Source organism: Thermobia domestica, chromosome 1 (genome assembly GCF_964235325.1).
Source record: "Thermobia domestica chromosome 1, izTheDome1.hap1.1, whole genome shotgun sequence".
Lineage (NCBI taxonomy): Eukaryota > Metazoa > Arthropoda > Insecta > Zygentoma > Lepismatidae > Thermobia > Thermobia domestica.
In genome coordinates this window covers 127,131,793-127,151,872 of record NC_137454.1, presented here as the reverse complement: position 1 = coordinate 127,151,872, position 20,080 = coordinate 127,131,793, and positions in this window count along the sequence as shown.

The window sequence follows — 20,080 nt, the reverse complement described above, 5'->3', positions numbered from 1 at the left end:
GATATTCGGCGAAAGAACTTGCCTGTCTGTTCCCCCGACTAGAAACAAATCGAGCACGTTTGGTTTGCTATGGGAGAAGTCTTGCTGCACGTCCAGATGCACCAAGGGCCATCCAGCAATTATAAATAGCGGTGGTGGAGTAACGGAACTCGATATCACAACAACTCATTATCAACTGTGTGAGAAGTACGAGAGCACGTTGCACAGCATGCATCGTTATTCATAGTGGCCAACACACACACACACACACACACACACACACACACACACACACACACACACACACACACACACTTTAAAGGACCATTTCAGTCTTTTTGTAATGCCAGTGGGACATCATGAGTCACAGTGCTTTCAGCGTAAGTTTTTGCCTCTGTATGAATAGGGTGAATGTGCCAGTACTCAGCCTCCTAACTCAAATTTTAAGTTCGAATGTCATTTTTTATTTTAATTTTGAACAGAATGAGACTTCTTCATGATATATGTATTCATTATTTAGTCTAGTTTACAATGAAAGGAGTGTTTTTAATGTTATTATTAGGATTTTAACAATATTTATAAATTTCCTAAAAATGCCGAAAAATACCAGTACTCAGCCACTACATTCTAGAACTCAGCCATTAACGAACCTAAAGTCAGCCAACAAAATTTGAAACTAATGATAAAAACAGATGTAATATCATGGAGCGTTTTTTATTTTACTACATGACACTACAAATATAACAGATTACATTATAATTGTCTAACAAAAAAAACACATCATTTATTTCTCGGAAAAACAGGAACAAAATTGTATTGAGCGGACCCTTCGTAAAAATATAAGCAACCATGAAGCTAAAACATTTCAAATAGAACTAAAGTTGTTAGGTCATAGCTAAATTTCATGACCAGTATATCGCAATTTCATTTGATTACTCCAGTTAAAAGTTAGAAAACGCCAAAAGAAAAAAAAACTCACAAAAATATGAAATAAAATCGAATTATGTCTTCATAAAAATTCTACGAAGTTAGGAATATTTCTCATAGAACTAGAGTAGAAATATGTCACAGCCATCAGTTTATCACCATGTTTGAACACCTTTATTAAGTTAGAAAACGCAAATAAAGCATTTACTTCTTACTACTACTACTACTACTACTAATAATAATAATAATAATAATAATAATAATAATAAAATTGTAGTAGTTGTCTTTTCACAAAAATTCCAGGAAGTTGGAATTTTCTTTTTTGCTCTTTTTCTTTCCTTTTCTTTCTTTCTTTTCTTTTTTTGTTTGGCTTTAATTGCTTTCTTCCGTTCTAAGATCTTGGCTATCATTATATTTCTCCATTCATCTGACGATATGGCACTTGATAATTTATTTTGCTTCGTTGCCTCTCTGAAGTCTTCCAATTGGTTCTGGCCAAAATAAATTATTTTCAAAATTTGGTGAGACTTGTCTACTGTTATTTGAACTTTTTTCGGGAGCTTTATCTATGACTGTGTATGACTTCTCAATATTATCGTTGGCGCTTTGAACTTGAAGTAATGTACCATCTTTCAAAACACCGTACCATCTTCCATTACCTTATGGACCAATATTTCAGTACGATCTGCTTGACAAGGAAATAGAGAAGGGATATGCGAGGAAATCAGTCAGCCGATACACTTCAATCTTTTTCCAAACGTCTTTTTACTAAGCTATTTTTGATGTATTTAGAGTAGTCTACAGTATTTGCATTGAAAGGACACAAGCCACATTTCCTGAAACCATTTCTAATTGAATGGGAGAGAAAAGAACGGTTTACTACTGTTGACAAAAGTGAAGAGAAATGAGATTTTGCTACAGACTTATGTTTTTGGGTTGGCTTTGCCAGTCATGAACTGTCTTCTTCCATTCTATCTTGAGGGGTTTGAAGGCACTAACATCTGCTGGCTGAAGAATGTGTATTGTGTTAGGTGGTAAGGCATGTAGAATTATTCAGTTTTCGATGCAAAACACATTAAATTCCATAGTTGGATGTGTGCGATGCCCTTCAGCAAATAAAATTATTGGTCTTTTAACGTTATTTCTTCCAGCCATTTGTTTATACCATTTACAATATACTCATAAAAAGTATCAATCCTCATCCAGGCCTGTTTCTGATCTTCCCCAAAACCAGACCTTTGGCATACTTTCTATGATGTCAGGCGATGGTTAAACATACGGGAAAATAACCATTGGAAATACAGTTTCGCCGTTTGCCAGAGGAAACTAGAAGAACAGTGATTGTTTGTCAATTGCACGTCGGACTTCATAAACATTTTTCAAACCTTTCGATACGATAACTTCACCTGTTTCGAGACAAAGGCTAAAACTAGTTTCATCACCATTAAAGATTCGGGTGGGATCTTGCAGAATATCGGATGCGTTAATGCTTTGGAGGTACCTCGAGTTCTTTAAACCACTTCCGAATAAATTCTTCGGTGACTGTTGCTCTTGCCTTCGGGAACTCTGCAAACTAATTCTGGGTTTCCTCGTAAGAACAATTTATACCATTTCTCTCCTAGATAGCTCTCTTTGAAAAGTTTCTTTCTATTGTCACTTTTTACAATATTGTATACTCTATTAAATATATCCATTTTATTTTGCCCAAATCCAACTTTGGCTATTTTAGTGTGTTGCGAGAAACATTGAATGTTCTGCTAGCTTCACGTATAGTCATTCCATTTTCTACAGCCCTCAGTGCATTGTAGAGAGACTCTTCTAAGTACTGGTGAATTGACCACCGTTTTAATTTCTTAACTTCCATTTTTATTCCTTTTTCATTCATTTATATTTACTTCCATGAAATGAGTAAGTGGGAACCTGGCTTTTTGCAAATTTGGATATTGATATTTAAAATTGCAGTAAAATTACCAACAGGGCTGACTTTTGGCTTTCGAGGCACCAGTACTCGGCCTTTGCATTTTTACCGGGGCTGACTACTGGAAAAACAAAGATTTGTGAGTCATGCTGTATGTTATTAACAGAAGGGAAGTGAATACTTGGTCTGGGCATGTGATGGACGAAATTGCACACATATGCGATAATTCCAGTACTCAGCCCCGGGGGCTGACTATTAGAAAATCACTCATTTTTCAATTCCAGTACTCGGCCCCCCCCTATACAAACGAAATGCTCAAAATCTACCAAAAATTTTTTTCTGTTTTCATTTCCTTAATATATACAAATTAAAAAATAAAAAGAATATTTATTATTTTTACATTAGATAACAAATACACACTTGTAACAAAAAGTCTCGTCTGTTATTTTTTACGTAGTAGATTCACGCATTACAACATAGTGTCTTCTTTGTCCACCTATTGCTGCGACACTAGGTGACATTTCGGTGTGACATGTGATCGGCTGTGTAGAGGATGAATGTCTAAAAGCTAAGCTTCATATTGATAAGGGTCAAAACGTAACGTTTTCTTATTTTTGTTTCGAAAATGCGTAAATGGCTGACTACTGGTGAGGGGCTGACTAGTGGCACATTCACCCTATGTCATTTTTATTCTTCTAATCACGAGTTTCTTTTGTTTTCTATATAGCACTAATTTATACGTATGGTTCAAGTTTCATCAATCTATGCAACTTTGAGATGACACAGCATGCGAAACTTACCTCTGCCGTTAAGTTTTGCACATTAGTGTATATACTTTTGAGCATATGTTATTACCAAAAATACTTATATCTTTCAGGTAGTAATAATCAAAATTCCCTCGCTAGAAAAAGAGAAATTGATAGACGATTGTCTGTGGCACTTCCAAAATTTCTAAAATTCTCAACTATTGTATGTGGTACGAAATTCGAGCTGAATTTTATGTTTTCTATGTTTTCGGACTAATGTTGAATCTAAAAGAACCACCGGAACAGATCCGCGTACCATGGTTTGAGACACCCCACACGATGTCATAGAATAAACTGCAGAGTATACGTTTCCCAACTTATGAGGTTCGAACTTATGAGTACGGTACTCACTTCCATCGACCTCAATCTCACAAACTAAGTGTAGTGATTCCTACGAGACGATAAATCAGGTTTACTCGTCTCGTCTCCTAAATTTTATAGAGTTCTCATATCATCTCAATTATTGAAGAATTCTTTCTCGTTTTGTCCCGATTCTCCAATAGAATTACTCATCTCCATTCATTTTGTAAATTTATGTACAACATGTATGCCCAGTTTTCTTTTATTTGATACAAAAGTTGTCACAGTCTTCTGCGTTACGAGTGGCCCACGAAGAGAGTAATATGACAACATTTAAACCATATTTATTTATTTATTTAAAGAAATGAATACTACAGGTAAAGATACCCACTTACAGCATTCACAAAAACAGATAAACATAACAACAGTAGAATAAATAGACAAGTGATAATTTTAATGAGTGGTTAATAATCGATTCTGGCGCTTAAAGAATTTACTACTTTTTTTTAAATTTAATGAAGGTCATTCTGAATATATTAATACTTCGATCAACCACACACAGTTTGTTGTAGAGCTCACACATGTTCCAAATGGGTGAGCTTTTTTTTTTTTTTTTTAATCATATTTCTTCTTAATGTTCTATAGTGAAATAAGCCAGCTTTTGGACGTCTTCTAACGTTGGGAACTTTAAATTTCAGAAGTTCAAGTAATTGCAACACTTGGATTTTGTTATTTAAAATTTTATATAGAAGGCAGAGTAACCGAACTTTTCTTCTGCTGTCGAGGGATACAATGTTCAGTTGTTTAATTAAACATTGATATGTTTCAAATTTAGGATATATGTCTGTTTCCTTGAAAACTAAGTACCTTGCGAATTTTGATTGTATCATTTCTATTTTGTGGCTATATTTTTTACTTGCTGGGTTCCAGATTTCGGCAGCGTATTCTAGTTTCGATTTAACAATTGCGTTATATATCGTTTTTAATGTGTATTGTTTCTTGAAATCTCTTGCAGTTCTTATCGTATATCCCATATGTCTATAAGCTTCGCTCACATTTTTTTTAACGTGGTTGGAAAATGTTAGTTTTGTGTCAAAGGTGACCCCGAGGTCTTTAAACTCTTCGATCCTTTTAAAATTGACTTTACCAATGCAATAGTTAAATTTTAGAGGTGTGTTCTTACGCGAATATGACATTATAAAACATTTATTTACATTAAAGTTCAGATCATTGAGTTGACACCATTTGGAAACAGCATTGATATCATTTTGTAGAGATACCGAGTCATTGACATTACCAATGCATCTTCCGAATTTTAAGTCATTTGCATATAGTAGGCTGAATGAATTTTGCAGGCTACTGGGAATATTATTAATTAAAATTAAAAATAAAAGTGGGCCAAGGTTTGAGTCTTGAGGGACCCCTGAGAGGACTGAGTAATCGCCAGTTTGTATACCTCGGTACGATACTCTCTGGTGACGATCTTTAAGATAGGAAGAAATTGATTGCCGAAGAATATTGTGTAATGATGTGTGTATTATTAAATGTTGATAAATGCTTTTCATTGTCTTCAAACAATTACGTTATCAATTTTTAGTTTTATACTATGAATCATGTAACACAAAAGCGGTGTTTGAGATCTAAAACTTGGATGAACTAATGCTGGTCACGAGACTCGTGAAATGTATCGTCTCGTCCCGTCCCGAATTTAAAAATATATCTCTCGTCTCGTTTTCAAGGGTGCAAAATTAAATGAGCGTGAGGTTCAGTGAGCTCAAGTTCCAAATCAGGATATGGACTTGTGAGTCTTAGTAAGAGTGATGTCGAAATGGTGTTGTGTGTGCCAGGTTGCATGATTATGATATCAGACTGGTAATGTGAGTCTGAGTTTGAGTGACTTTGATGTCTGATTGATGTTGTAAACGTGAGATCGAGTGACCTTGCTGTTGAACTGATAGTGTAAGTGTGAGATTGGAATAATGTAAGTGTAAGATTGAATGAGCGTTTGATGGCTTGAGCGTGATATTGAGTGACATTATGTTATAATCGGTCCATGGTTCCATGATTTTTACCCGAGTGTACGATGCATATTAACCAGCATTTATTTGTTCGCAACAATTCTCAATTTCTGTGAGAAGCGCAGAATCTAAAACATTCTGAAATCATTAATTTTCTTTCTTCTTTTTTGCAACGAACAGTGTACCGGTACTTTTTTCTTAATTCAGGAGACCAGTTAAGTGCTTTTTCAGACTGTTCGTCACCAAATACACTTTTGATAAGATACAAAAACGCGTGTGAACAAGATTGTTGTGTGAATCTCAAAACGTAACTGGGCAGAAAGCCAAACGAACAATAACATATTCAATATTGCCAATTTATTATTATTATTCGAATCGTTAACCTAAAATATCTATCAACACATATTTTCCATTGAAATTAGTTGAAAATATTTGACTTATTCCATATTGTAAAGTCATCAATGAAACATTTATTTATGAAATTAGAATAGAATCGCCCGTTATTTTTTATAAAATCGTCCAGCTTATCTCTAAGAATATACTACTCTTGTGGTTCTTTCGATGAAAATTCACTTATGGCGCATCATAGCATTTTGACGAAATATTTATTTATGAAATACGTAACAAATTCGCGTAAGTCGTTTTTGACAAAATTGCCCGGAAAGAACTTACTCTAGAGTTCTGGATTTTGCTCAGAAAAATGACTTACACCAAGTTACAAGATTGTGGATGAAATATTGGTTTATCAAAAATAAAAAATAGTTATTTTTGTCTGTATCGAGAAAATTCGTGCATATTTCCTGAAGGATCTTGTAAATACTTTATCTTTAAAATTTGGTCCGTATACATCGAACAGTATGTCTTGTAGGCAACTGTACATGTATACATCAGACTAATGAACTTACAATGTCAAAAAATAGTTTTCAGAGTCGTAAATCGTTTTTATGAAATCTCTTCTTTGTTCTTTAATAGTTTTTTTTTTTTTTTTTTTTTACTACCGATGCTACATAATAAATGAACTTACAGTTTAATACGTGAGTTTTCAAAATTATAGAAGTCTGTTGGAAATTGAATTATTTTTGTCAACTTGGCATTAATTAAAGTTTAGGGAAGTCTGTGAACCGGGTAGAATATAAGGAATATTTCGCTGGTTGCCTGTATCCTACTCGTCGATCGGAGGTTTAATACGTCTATTTAGGATTCTGTTGGCTTTTTAAGTGCAATGTTTTAAAGGAATCAAGATATTTGGTAAAGATAATACAATGAGCGAAGCAAAAGCTCTGTAAGCTGGCAAACATATATTTTATGTAAACAACAAGAAAATATTAAATGTACGAATCTGGTAACCTATCTTTGGAAATCTGTTATTGTTAGATCTTTTGCATTCTATTATTTTTCCGTATACGTCTCACTGTTCTGCTGGAACTGTTACTGGATGTCTTCGTATTTGGCAATCTTTCATGAACAATAGTTTCTGAAGGCGGAAGAAGCATCTAGGAAAGAAAGGAAAATAGTCGATGATAAAACAATGGATTCGCATGAGTGTCACGTTTACCTGAATGCATACAGCTGGAAAAAAGCAGGACAAAAGGCAAAGTGTGCGTGTAAAATCAAAAGAAACAAAAGGCTGGAAAAATGCAAATATGGTTACTTCTACCCCGTCCATACACATACAGAAAACGCGTACAGAAAGAAAATAAGGATATTTCCTTAAAGAGAAAGGGAAACAGAGAAATCGGATATGTCTAAGAAATTTGTGCACTTCCATGCGTCGTTGCAGTCTACATTATTTAAGATAGAGTTGAACCGACCACTGGCTGAGGGGAATCGCTTATGAGTTGAGGCTCAAGTTTGCCTTTACTGTTGCGCTTATTATTTGTTCCCATGCGAAAATTTCTGTTCACAAAATAACTTAATTTATAGAATTTATAGATGATAGAGAGACAGAAATCCGAGAATGACTTATGGGAAATTAACACAAAAAATCATTACAAAGATTTGTGCAAGTTTAAGTGTTTAGTGAGAAAGCACGTTACTATTTACAAGCCAGGGAAGCAGTGGCGTAGCAGCTGCCCCCGCAACCCCCGCAGCGCGGGGGGGCCCCGACGTGTAGGGGCCCCGAAGTCTTGCAATGAATAAAGATTTAAAGAAGTTGAACTTCAATCTTACTTCTATCGGCTTTACAACTAGGGCCCCTTCTCTATACTTTGCGGGAGGGCCCGCAAAAGTGTGCTACGCCACTGCAGGGAAGCATTGTTTCTTAATTTTCTGTAGACGAATGATTCACCAAAAACCATCAGAATTATTGAAGACAGTTTGAACTCTGACTACTGTAATAGCGAAGTTAGTTTTTTCATTACCCATATACAAAAACTTTGTAGCTTTCAACTTCTACCGAATGTTGTAAAATTTTACTTATAGCGGAAAAGACACATGAATTTTCTTTGTATATACATACAAAGTAAACAATTTATCTCGAAATGTTTTTGTAAGTTTTAAACTAATAGATATAAACTTTTAAACTATTAGATAAAAACATTGAAATCTTAATGGTCTGTGATATCAACAGGCTACTAGTGTTGGCAACCAAACCTAAAATTCTATTCTTTCAAATGGCACTACATCAGTTGAGTTGAGTTGATTGTGAGTTTAACGTCCCTTTCAGCAGCTAGGCTAATCCGACCACATGAACTCCCGCCGGGAATCGAACTCGGGTCTCCCACGCCAGGCACTACATTAGTTTGTTATATGTATCAAATTTACATGTTACACGAGAATGAACAATGCATCAAACTAAGGACAATATAGTATCACAAACATGAAAACTTTGGAGGCCTCTACAACAGCAAAATCGCAGGTGAGGGAGTACCTTAACGGCGAATACTATGATCATGGTATGACATATTTCCAATAAATGAGCAGCTCGGGCAATCATAATGGTATATCACATTTCCTAAGTTTCGAATAAACTGGAAAAGAAACTTCAACTTTCCTATGCAAATCAATACAATGACACTCACGAAACCAATTTACCCTGTCATGTGCAGGTACATTTCCTGAAATTGAACTACCTCCATACTCTTCTGTGGTTCAATCCCAACGCATTGCACCTAACAACTCAATTTTATCGGGAGTAGTTATTACCATTGTGTTCGTCCGAGCCACTCAAATAAGAACAAAATTACAAAAGATTGAAAATTTGATTTTTTTCAAAACGATGTTTGGAAAAAATGCTGTGATAAGTATTACATCCAACCACTTACATGGTTTTCAGTAGACGTACAGATCATAATTCTGTTTACTGTAATTTGATATATGAAAGCGATCTGAAGATATGAGAAACATGGTAGAAACAGCTATAGTGGTTAAAATGACGCATTTTTAGGAAATTTTTAGATATGATTGTTTATTCTTTTTAATTCTACAGCATTACAGGAATTGTTTCTGTACTTATTACAAGTTCTCGGAATTCCATAATTTTAAGCAGAGTAAGCAAACTTTACCAATGCTCATCATGTTTCCGGGCTGGTCTGTGATATTACATTGCTGTAAGCGGCATTATGATCTTAACAACTAATGAAAACCATCTACATAGTAAATGCGATATTCATTTAAGCAGTTTGTCCAAATAAAGACTTTCGAGAAAGGTCTTATTTTAAATCCCTTATAACTTTATTTTATTTACTAGCAGCGTTCACCCCGCTTCGCTGCGGTCACCCCGGAACGCAATAAACTTTGTTACTTAGATAATTTTTACTTTTTCGCTTTCAAGTGATTTATAGCGCCTGTTAGTTATGTTAACCCGCCGAGTCACAGGGTCATGCGGGTTGCATATAAATACGTTTATTTTTATACCTATGATGAACTAATAACAAAGGATTTCTACGTATGGACACCTGAATGGTCAATTATCTCAAGACACTGGTAATTGAAAATTAAAGTGATATGATAAAAACCATCTAGGGTCCAAATCCTAACAACCCCCCAAAAATGAAAGAAATCGGTTCAGCCGTATTAGCGTGATGAGCGGACAAAGGATTTTGTGCGTTCTCTTTTATATATATAGATTGGAAATATGTCGTATTATGATCATAGTATTCGATATTAAGATATTTTAGTTGTATTTCTACTGTTGTGGAGGCTCCAAAGTTCGATGTTTGTTATACTATAGCATCCTGAGTTTGTATCACTGAATAATAAAATGTGGTATTTGTTCCTTCTGATTGAAAAGCAGATTTGAAATATGTAATAAACTGCTGTAGTGTTATTTGAAAAATATAAATTCATGTTCCGTTGGCAATACTGATAACCTGGTGGCATTGCAGAGCTTGTCAAACAATATGTGCAGAGCAAAATTTCAGCATTTAGAATTCGTCGAAACTATGAGTTGAAAAAAAGAAAGAAAGAAAAAAAGAAAGTGGACATCGAAGTAGAGCAGGCAAAATTGACTACACCAGACCTAAGTTGATGGACAGTACTGGTTTATTCGCCGATTCGCCTAATCCTTATTTCCCTTAACTCTTTATCAGTATCATTCATTGATAAAAATCACATCTGTCATTTTAGACGAAGTGTGAATTCGCATTTTACCTAGTTATCATTCCGCCTAACGATTTCGCCAATAAGATCAACATTTCCCTTGGTAAAATGGTAGATAACATGATTAGCACCAAACTTCGCTATATTAGTGAATAACATGTGTTAAGTGAATTGCAATCACTAAAAATTCATGAACGGAAACCACTTTGTTATACTTGTAATTTATTCATTAAACTTCAAAATGAAAGGTAGACTCACCTCTTTGTAATCATTGACGTCAGTTTTCATGAAGAGTCCCAGGCATTAATTGAGTGGTTTCCTTTTTAGTTTCCTGTCACCAAAGTTCTTTAGTAACTCCCGTACATCCATTTTTTTTAACTTGCTCCGAATTTATTGACAGAAATGCTACATCACTCGATCTACTTTGGCCCATTAGTCCACCAGTCATAATATGAAAATTAGTTGAAAAAATCTTTATAAGCATGGGACTTTGTAAATAGATGTATTAAGTTGCATTGAGAAACGTACTAAAAGTCCCCAAGAATCGCAAGTGTGCTATGACCACCATATTGAAAAATGGCCGCCGCAAGAAAAGAAATGGTTTTAAAGTTGCGATCAGTTTAAAAAATACTTATAAGTATGGAACTTACTTTATAGCTGCATTGTGTTAGAGTAAAAACCATACTAAAAGTTGGAACAGAATTATAGGTGTGGTAAGGCTGCCATATTGGAAAATGGCCGACACAATATGAAAAATTCGTATGAACTTGTAACTAGAAGAAAACTTTGCAAGAATGGGACTTCGCAAATAGACGCTTCTGTAGTAGTGAAACACAAAGCATACTTAAAGGCATCAAAAGTTTGAAGTGTGCTATGGCCGCCATATTGGTAAGTGGCCACTCTATCATGGAAATTATTTTCAAGTATGATCAGTTTGAAAACTTTTAAACAGGAGTCTTTGTAAAGAAAAGCATTTAATTGTAGTGAAAAGCACGAACACAAAGTTTCCAAAATCGTAAATGTCATAATGATCACCACATTGGAAGATGACGACACATGTGTAATATTTGCGCAATCTTCCAATAGGGTTTGCACTACAACTAACCGCATCTATCAACAATACTTCATGCTGATACAAGTTATCAATACTTTCATGTTATGACTGGGCAAATCATTCAAAGAAGTTTAGATTTCCAATTATATTTGCTATGTTCTTTTACTAAGAAAAAAAATAATTTTGATTTGTGGATGATAGATTATTTATTATTTTTATGTGTGTTTCAGGTGCGAGATTGAGAACATATTGTGAGTAAGCACTCAACAACCATGGAAGATGAAACGTGCATACATGTCATTCTAATCTGTCAAATAGTAAAGTTGTCACTGTCATGAAGGGATTTACCACTTTGATTGCAGCCAGCGAAGAACGAAAAGATGGAATAAGTCGTCAAGTAGCTACTGTCAAGGCGATTCAAGTTCATGTTTCTTGCAGACTGTCATACACAAAACCAACGAGCATTGCAGCTGCTAAACGAAAGTTAGAAGATGACGACGATAGAGATTCGAACAGTTACCCGCCATTTCTTCGATCATCAACATCATTCTGTTATAAAGATTGCTGTCTATTCTGGGGAGAAGAGGCTCTTGCTCCATACCCAAAACTTCCAAAAAACAGACGAAGACGAATCACTCATATTCTGACAATAGAAATTAGGCAGTCCATTCTCGAAAAATGCAATGAACCTGCAGATGAGTATGGTGAAGCAGTTAGACGACGTGTACTTCCAGTTGACTTAATTGCAGAGGAAACTCGTTATCATACTAATCGTTATGCCGATTTCCGATGGGTGACTGATCGTGAGAAGCGCGGGCGCCCAACAAGAGATGAGTATGATCAAATCATGAAATTACTGTACAAGTACATCGAAGACCGAGATAAATGTCAATACACGCTTACGGAATTAAAAGAAATCATTAAAGAGCTTTCTGGTGGTTGTGAGTGTGCGATTTCCGATTACATTATCAAAGATAAATTAAAGAAATACTTCCAAGACAGAATATTAATAACAGAGGCTTGTGGAGGCAGACCGGTAATCATTAGTTTCCTTGGAACTGCATATAACGTATTGTACGAGCAATGGTGCTCTGAGAGAAAGAAAAGTGTTGAAAACGAAAGGTATAGAATCATCGAAATGGCGGATGAGATTGTGCGGCAAGATATTCGATCAAAAACTTATGGCCTGTCACACTATCCATCGTTGGATGATATGAAAACTGGTGGTCATGATGTAGTACCAGATACTTTGCAACGATTTCTGGAGATCATCATACGAGGAAATAACAGTAAAGAGCGAACTGATAAATCCAAGGTGGTTACATCCTTAAGTCATGCTATAATTTCATCGTTTCGACCCAGACCCTTTCTGTCACCTCTGCACTTAGCTCTCCCTGTTCACCTTCACTAAGTTTGGATCTCGTTACCTGATTGACCTCCTTCATTCCATGTCTTTGTGTGTCCCCTACAACGAAACTGTAGCGTACCTGAATACTGCTGCTTATCATGGACAGTCTGAGTTGCGAAGCAATGGCTTCTCGCAGTACGTTTTTGACAATGCTGACGTAAACACTAAAACATTAGATGGTCATGGAATGGTATACATACTTGGGGGTATCATGTGCGTAACACCTGGTAATGCTGCCAACTCCTCCCCACCTCTTCTTCGTGTGAAAAGCAACAACAAACTGGCCCCATCATCGAATAGTATACCAATAATTCAGTATAAGAAACCACTGCACGTAGGTCTGGAAAACGTGTAGGTGAAGATCTTTAATGTGGAAAGCACCGAGAAAGATGTAATTAGAAATGAACTTCACGTACATTTGCACTGGGTGGCTGATTACCTGCTTTCAAATACTACAATGCCTTTCTGGAATGGATACATGCTTGAAGCCACACAAGAATCCACAGAATACCAAACATCAAAAGTTATACCCTTGCCTTTCATCCACCTCATTGCAGCCAACCCGACATCGCTGTACTCTGCACTGCTCTACGCAGCATCTGAATCCCATCGCAGAAATCAACCTTGTATTGTGACATTCGATCAGCCACTCTTTATGAAGGTATGCGAAATAGTTGAATCATCTGCCGTCGACAGTCCACTGTCTGCCGTCATTGTCAGGCTCGGAGGATTCCATCTACTCATGAGTTTCTTAGGGAGTATAGGAACCATCATCAGTAAAAGTGGAATTGAGAGACTATGGTAATGTGTATATGCCAGAGAAACCATTCCACAATTTATATCGGGTCATGCATTCTCCCGATGTGTGAGAGATCATTTGTCAACAGTCGTTAGCTTATTTAAATGTTTAGTTGAAACGTATCCAACACTAAACGGTGATGTATTACTTGAAGTAGCTGAGCACAGCGAGAGATTAATAAGGAATGAGATAACAACAACTGCTATTTTGTTGTCGGAATTGGAAAAGTTGGCTAGTAATATTGTTCAGCCAAGTTTTTATCTTGAAGTTCTCGCGATGGAAATATCATCATCGTCTTCTACATTGTGGCCAGTGAACTGTGAATTAACTCAAATCCTTTCAACATCTAATTTGCATATCCATACACGTGGTTTAACCTTATCACATTTTAAAATGAACTGCCAACATTGACCGGTTGGTCAACCCAGCTCGTACCTGGAGCACCTCAACTCTAGGAATCTTCTCTGTTTGTCGATAGAGCCAACAAATTTGTTTAGTTCGCTATAGAATTAAGCAAAGGGGCAAAGCTAAGTAGCCGCCCAAGGACTTATTCAGCGGCCTGCACCCACTTAGTAAAGTCCCGGATCCTTTGGCCCAGTGCGAACGGTTCTCAGTAACTTTTTGAATTTTATGCCGTGCCGACAGACATGCATTCCATGGATACACCATCTTCAATTTTTGGTGAATTCTCAGCATAACCTCAAGGAATATACGTCGTTGGATTACTTTCAGTGTTACCCCACAGTGTTAATCCCAATGTGCATTATTTAGCGGTGAGAGAAAAGTGCTTGTGGTGAACCCCAAAATATAATATTTCATTCATATCCATATCTATCTATCTATCATATATATATTTTATATTTTTATTTTATATTTATTGAAATAGTTAAGTGTCTACATTCATATCAGTTTTTAGTGTTGTAGTGTTGTGATTATTTTTCTTCTATATATATATATAGTGCTTTTAATAAATAAGCATAGTATAATTTTATTTAATGTGTTTTTGTTGCGTGTGTGAATGGTATTTTTGTGTGTCGGGGTCTGAGCGATCAGCTGGACGTCCGTGTGGATTTCGAGACGAGACATCCGAACCTTTCGGTGCTTGATGCTCATCTTATTGTTGAAAGCAGAGAGCGATCCGGGAAAAGTTCTGTAATCCCTTTTTGGAAATGTTCTTTAATGTCTTAACCAGGTACATTCAGATCTCCTGAAAGTACTCGTTGGTGGGACGTCAGGAACAGATCTGGAAAGCGGTTACACAACTATTATGATGGGACTGGTACTGAAGTATACCCTCTATGAATCTCTTCATGATGATATTAACAAGACGAAAGTACGTACTATGGTGAATGAGATATAACCAAAAAGTATGGTTAACTCTTTAAAGTTTTATTTTCTATTTAACTAAAATATTCTCCAAATATGAGACAAATAATAGTAGATATTATTACGATATATATTTGTGTGTATGTACACACTGCAAATTACACTAAAAATCTGAGGGAGTTGGCAAGAGTCAAGTGGCGACCCTAATTTAGTAACTACGTAAGTATGCAGAACACTAGTTATGTGGTTCCTAGACGGATCCTGAAAAAGAAACATACTTACTTTACCAAATATGGGTATTAGATTCCCATGATGCCATTATCAAGGTTGGTCGCAGATTGTTCCTCTAGGCGAATCTTCCTTAAGCAAGTCTTACATTATTGTGAATGCACACAAAGTAGGTGTAGGACGAGTAAGATTGAAGGAGAGTGAGGCTCATAGAGAAGGTTCGATTCCGACACACCTTTCGTTCACGCCGGCGTCTCACAATCTAATTCAGTACTTGCTTAAGCAACTCCCAGTATCATGTCCCTTGGATAAGATAGTGAGTAGTCAGCTATCTAAACGGCCTCGAGAAAACCTTCTGTCATCAGCGCCAAGTTCACAGGATACTTATAAAGAAAACGGGGACGTTAGCTATAATACACTAACGGGATCGAGTAGCATAGTATGTCTATCGACTGATCCTCCAAACCGCTGTTAGTGGTCATTAACTCTTAGAACAATAATCCATATGATAAATGAAATAATCCTTTCAAGCTAGCAAATTTATTACAAGACTAGTGAAAATAATTTATACAATAGAATTACAAAGTAAGAATTCCGAAGTAACTAGCATTTCTTCAAGATTTACAAGAGTTCTATTCAATTTTATATTTTAACCATTTATGTAGTTTATTTTCATAATATTAAACACCCAATTGAATACCCTTTATGTCATTGGCTATCTCACGACTGTATGGTAGTCTACCTACGTCCGAAAAGGAAAGTGTGGCAAAAATAATTTACTAAGCTAGAGTTAATGATCTGAATGACGGAAAGTTGATAAAGTCCAAAGTTTCAGCCTCCCAACCTTCATATCTGCAATTTCTTTGCCGTTTAGTAGAAAGCAAAAGAATTATTTCTTACATACCTGGAGTAACTTCTACACGAAGTGTTGACTGACACCCCGCGCGTCGACGTTGAACCAAGACCCGCGCAAGCGAACACAACACAATACTAGCCCCAAAAATCACCCCGAGAATTTCCGTTTTTAATTTTTATATGCGCTGTTTGACGTAAGATCACCCACTCAGCAACTGAGTCGGCAGAAGCCGTTGTTATTTTTTTTGGTTTTGATATAAAGCTGCACAATTTTATCAAACACTGTCATTCCCTTCCTTTGGAAAAATATCGCAACCCAAGACTTCTAGGATGTGCAGGAACACTGACGAATTTAGAATAATTCTGAGCGTCATACTTCAGGAGAACTCAATTCCGTAATTTGCGTAGAATAGAGATCTCAGAAACGCTCTGACTTTTGTTCGTCACGTACTTCACGGAATTGTTTGCTCATAATTTAATACGTGTTTATCATCGGCTACTTATTTACGTCAATCCTTCTATCGTGGCTTGCTCTGTTACCTTTTCCAAAGGTGTGGGAGAATTAAAAAGACACTAAAAATAACAATCATGTTGGCATGGTGCCTACAAGAACCAAATTTTAATAACGATCCTCTACCGACTTTCCTCAAGAGTGGGTCACTTCATGTCAGTAGTGGCCGAAATAAATCAGTGGCGGCTTCACCCTAGTTTCAAGACCAGGCTAATGAATACCATTGTTTTTCTATGAAAGAGTACCAGAGTAATGTTGTTACGGTACAATAAACTCCATATCAAACGCGAGATAATTTGTTTTCGGGTTATGGTACATTTTTTTTCGTTATTGCATGCATAATATTATTACCGTTTGTAGATTATATTTAAAAAACAACTGGTTATGGTACATTACCTAGTATGTAGACATGACAAATATTGTTACCCAATTATTTTTGTGTCTTTCCTGACTGACAAAATGTTCTGAGTTATGCAATCGTATCTTATTAATTAAATAGTCTAACCTTTTAACAAGTATATATATATATATATATATATATATATATATATATATATATATATATATATATATATATATATATATATATATATATATATATTTGGTCTAGGAATTAATTCGTGCGGGTGGACAAGAGATGGCGCAACGAACGGAGCGTCCCACAGTTCCGTGTATCAATACATGTGTTGCAAACCCCTGTCATCGCGTATCGTTCGTAGTATAGGGCAGTGGATTAAAGCGTCAACAACACCAGTTTGTAGTTAAGTGAACATGGCGCAATTTGTGCCTGATAAAGTGTTTTTGCGGGGTGTCTTACTTTAACATGCAGAAAAGTGCGACTGAAAGTCATCGTATTTTGGTGGAAGTGTATGGTGACCATGCTCTAGCTGAGCGAACGTGTCAAAAGTGGTTTGCACGGTTTAGAAGTGGTGATTTCGGCTTGGCAGACCAAGAGCGAGCTGGACAGCCAAAAAAATTTCAAGACGAAGAATTGACAGCATTGCTCGAGCAGGATTCGTGTCAAACGCAGGAACAACTTGCAGCAGCATTAGGCGTTGATCAAACAACAGTCTCCAAACGCTTGAAAGCCATGGGAATGATTCAAAAGATGTCACATTGGGTTCCACATGAATTGAATGACAGAGACGTTGAAAGCCGAAAAACCATTTGCGAATTGCTGCTTCAACGACAGAGCAGAAAGGGGTTTCTGCATCGAATTATTACGGGTGATGAGAAGTGGATCCATTACGAGAACCCTAAACGAAAAAAGGCCTGGGTGAAACCAGGTGAACCAGGTCCATCACAACCAAAACGAGATATTCACTGTGCAAAGGTTATGCTGTGCATATGATGGGATATGAAAGGTGTGGTGTACTATGAGCTGCTGCAACCGGGTGAAACTATGAATGGAGAACGTTATCGACGACAATTAATGCGTTTGAAGCAAGCTCTGGCCAGAACACGAGCAGAATGGGAGAACACACATGATAAACTTATTGTTCAACATGATAACGCTCGCCCACATGTCGCAAAACCGGTCAAAACCTATTTAGAAAATGTCGGATGGGAAGTTTTACCCCACCCGCCGTATTCACCAGACGTTGCTCCTTCGGACTACTACTTGTTCGATTGCATGAACAACGATTTGATTGGACAGCGGTTTACTTCTTCAGAAGATATCGAAACATGGGTCTCTGACTGGATCGCTTCCAAGGATGAGGACTTCTTTCGCCACGGAATCCGTACATTGCCTGACAGATGGGCGAAAGTGGTGGCTAGCGATGGACAATATTTTTCTTAAGGTATTTATGTATTTTGTGTTTGTACTACAGCTTCAATGTGTGCGTACCAACCGCACGAATTAATTCCTAGACCATATATATATATATATATATATATATATATATATATATATATATATATATATATATATATATATATATATATATATATATATATTTGTAGACTGTAACATGTGTTCGATGCCTCGCTTCTTACTCTCATAGAGTTTACAGTTATGGATCCTAAATTACAAAGTGAAATTAACGAATAAAAATTGCAAAGCTAATTAAGTTCTAGAAATCCCATACAATTTCCAAAAAAGAGAGCCTACATGGATTTCATTTCTATTTATTCAGTCCAGGAGGCAATACGCTCACTATGCGTTGAATTTTAAAAATTTTGGTTGCTCCTAAGTTCTAGCAGCAGAAATAATGATTATCATACTCCAAATTTTGTTGTAGTTAATTATTAACCTTCTGTAAGTTGACCAATATCTTACTACCAAAATAAAACAAAGAAAAAAAATATTATCCTTCGAACCAACAATTCATAATTCCTACATTAGGGTAAACTCTTAGAAAATCGGACTATCAAACTTCTCCCCCTCCTCAAGGAGATAGAGATCTCTCTAAGAATGATTTTTTTTCTGTCCCGCTCCATGTCTATCCGAACGTAAACATACCAACTTTCAGTGGCGATAGAAATGAATCGGTGGAACGTTTTTTAGAAGAGTTTGATACAGTTGGACGCATTTATGACTGGACGGATTTTGACAAAGCTTGTTATTTACCTGCCTGTTTAAAAGGTTCTGCGCAAGATTTCTATCAGGTGGAGGAGCCACAGCTAGCAGGCCTTGGATATAAGGAATTGGCTGCTCATTTGCGCCAAGCACTACCATCGATTGAGAACCAAGCTCGATTGGAATTTGACTTAGTATGCAGAAGGCAGCTGGTCAATGAAGATAGTATGGCATACGTATACGCCTTACAGCGAGACCTGAAACTACTCAATGGAAGAATAGAGGACACAGAGTTATTAAGTAGGATGCGAACGGGATTGCTCCCTGAAGCCTTATATTATTGTTTATCGACTATTGAGGAAGAAAATGATTTGGAAAGCTGGTTGGAAGCTCTGAAACGATTTGAAGCAGCAAGGAGAATGTTTTTGCAGCGTAACATGCCCGAGTCGATTTACCGTAGTACGATTGCTAGCTCACTTAACACCCTGGAAGACCCAGATTTTGTTAGTGTTGGAATTTGTTGCACGGATCCAATAGAGGCGGGGGAGGAACCAAAACCGTATCGCCTCAGCTACTCCAATAATTTTGGTATAGGGATGGGAGGAGGACGATTGTGTACCGTGAAGATTAAGGTTAGTTCCACCTGGACTTCCGGTCTCATTGATTCTGGGGCAGAGATAAGCCTTATCAGCGATAGATATCTCTCACATCGATTCCCGATCGCTGACCGATTGAAAGGTTATGTGAAAATAAGGGGAGTGGGAAGTAAACCCTCTGATTTTCTTCCAGTGGTGCGATTATCATTCTATCTTCGAGACCACTTGAAAACCACCTCGAGGAAGTATATGGATATGGCTATAGTTAGTGCTAAAGATTGCGCTTATGACGTAA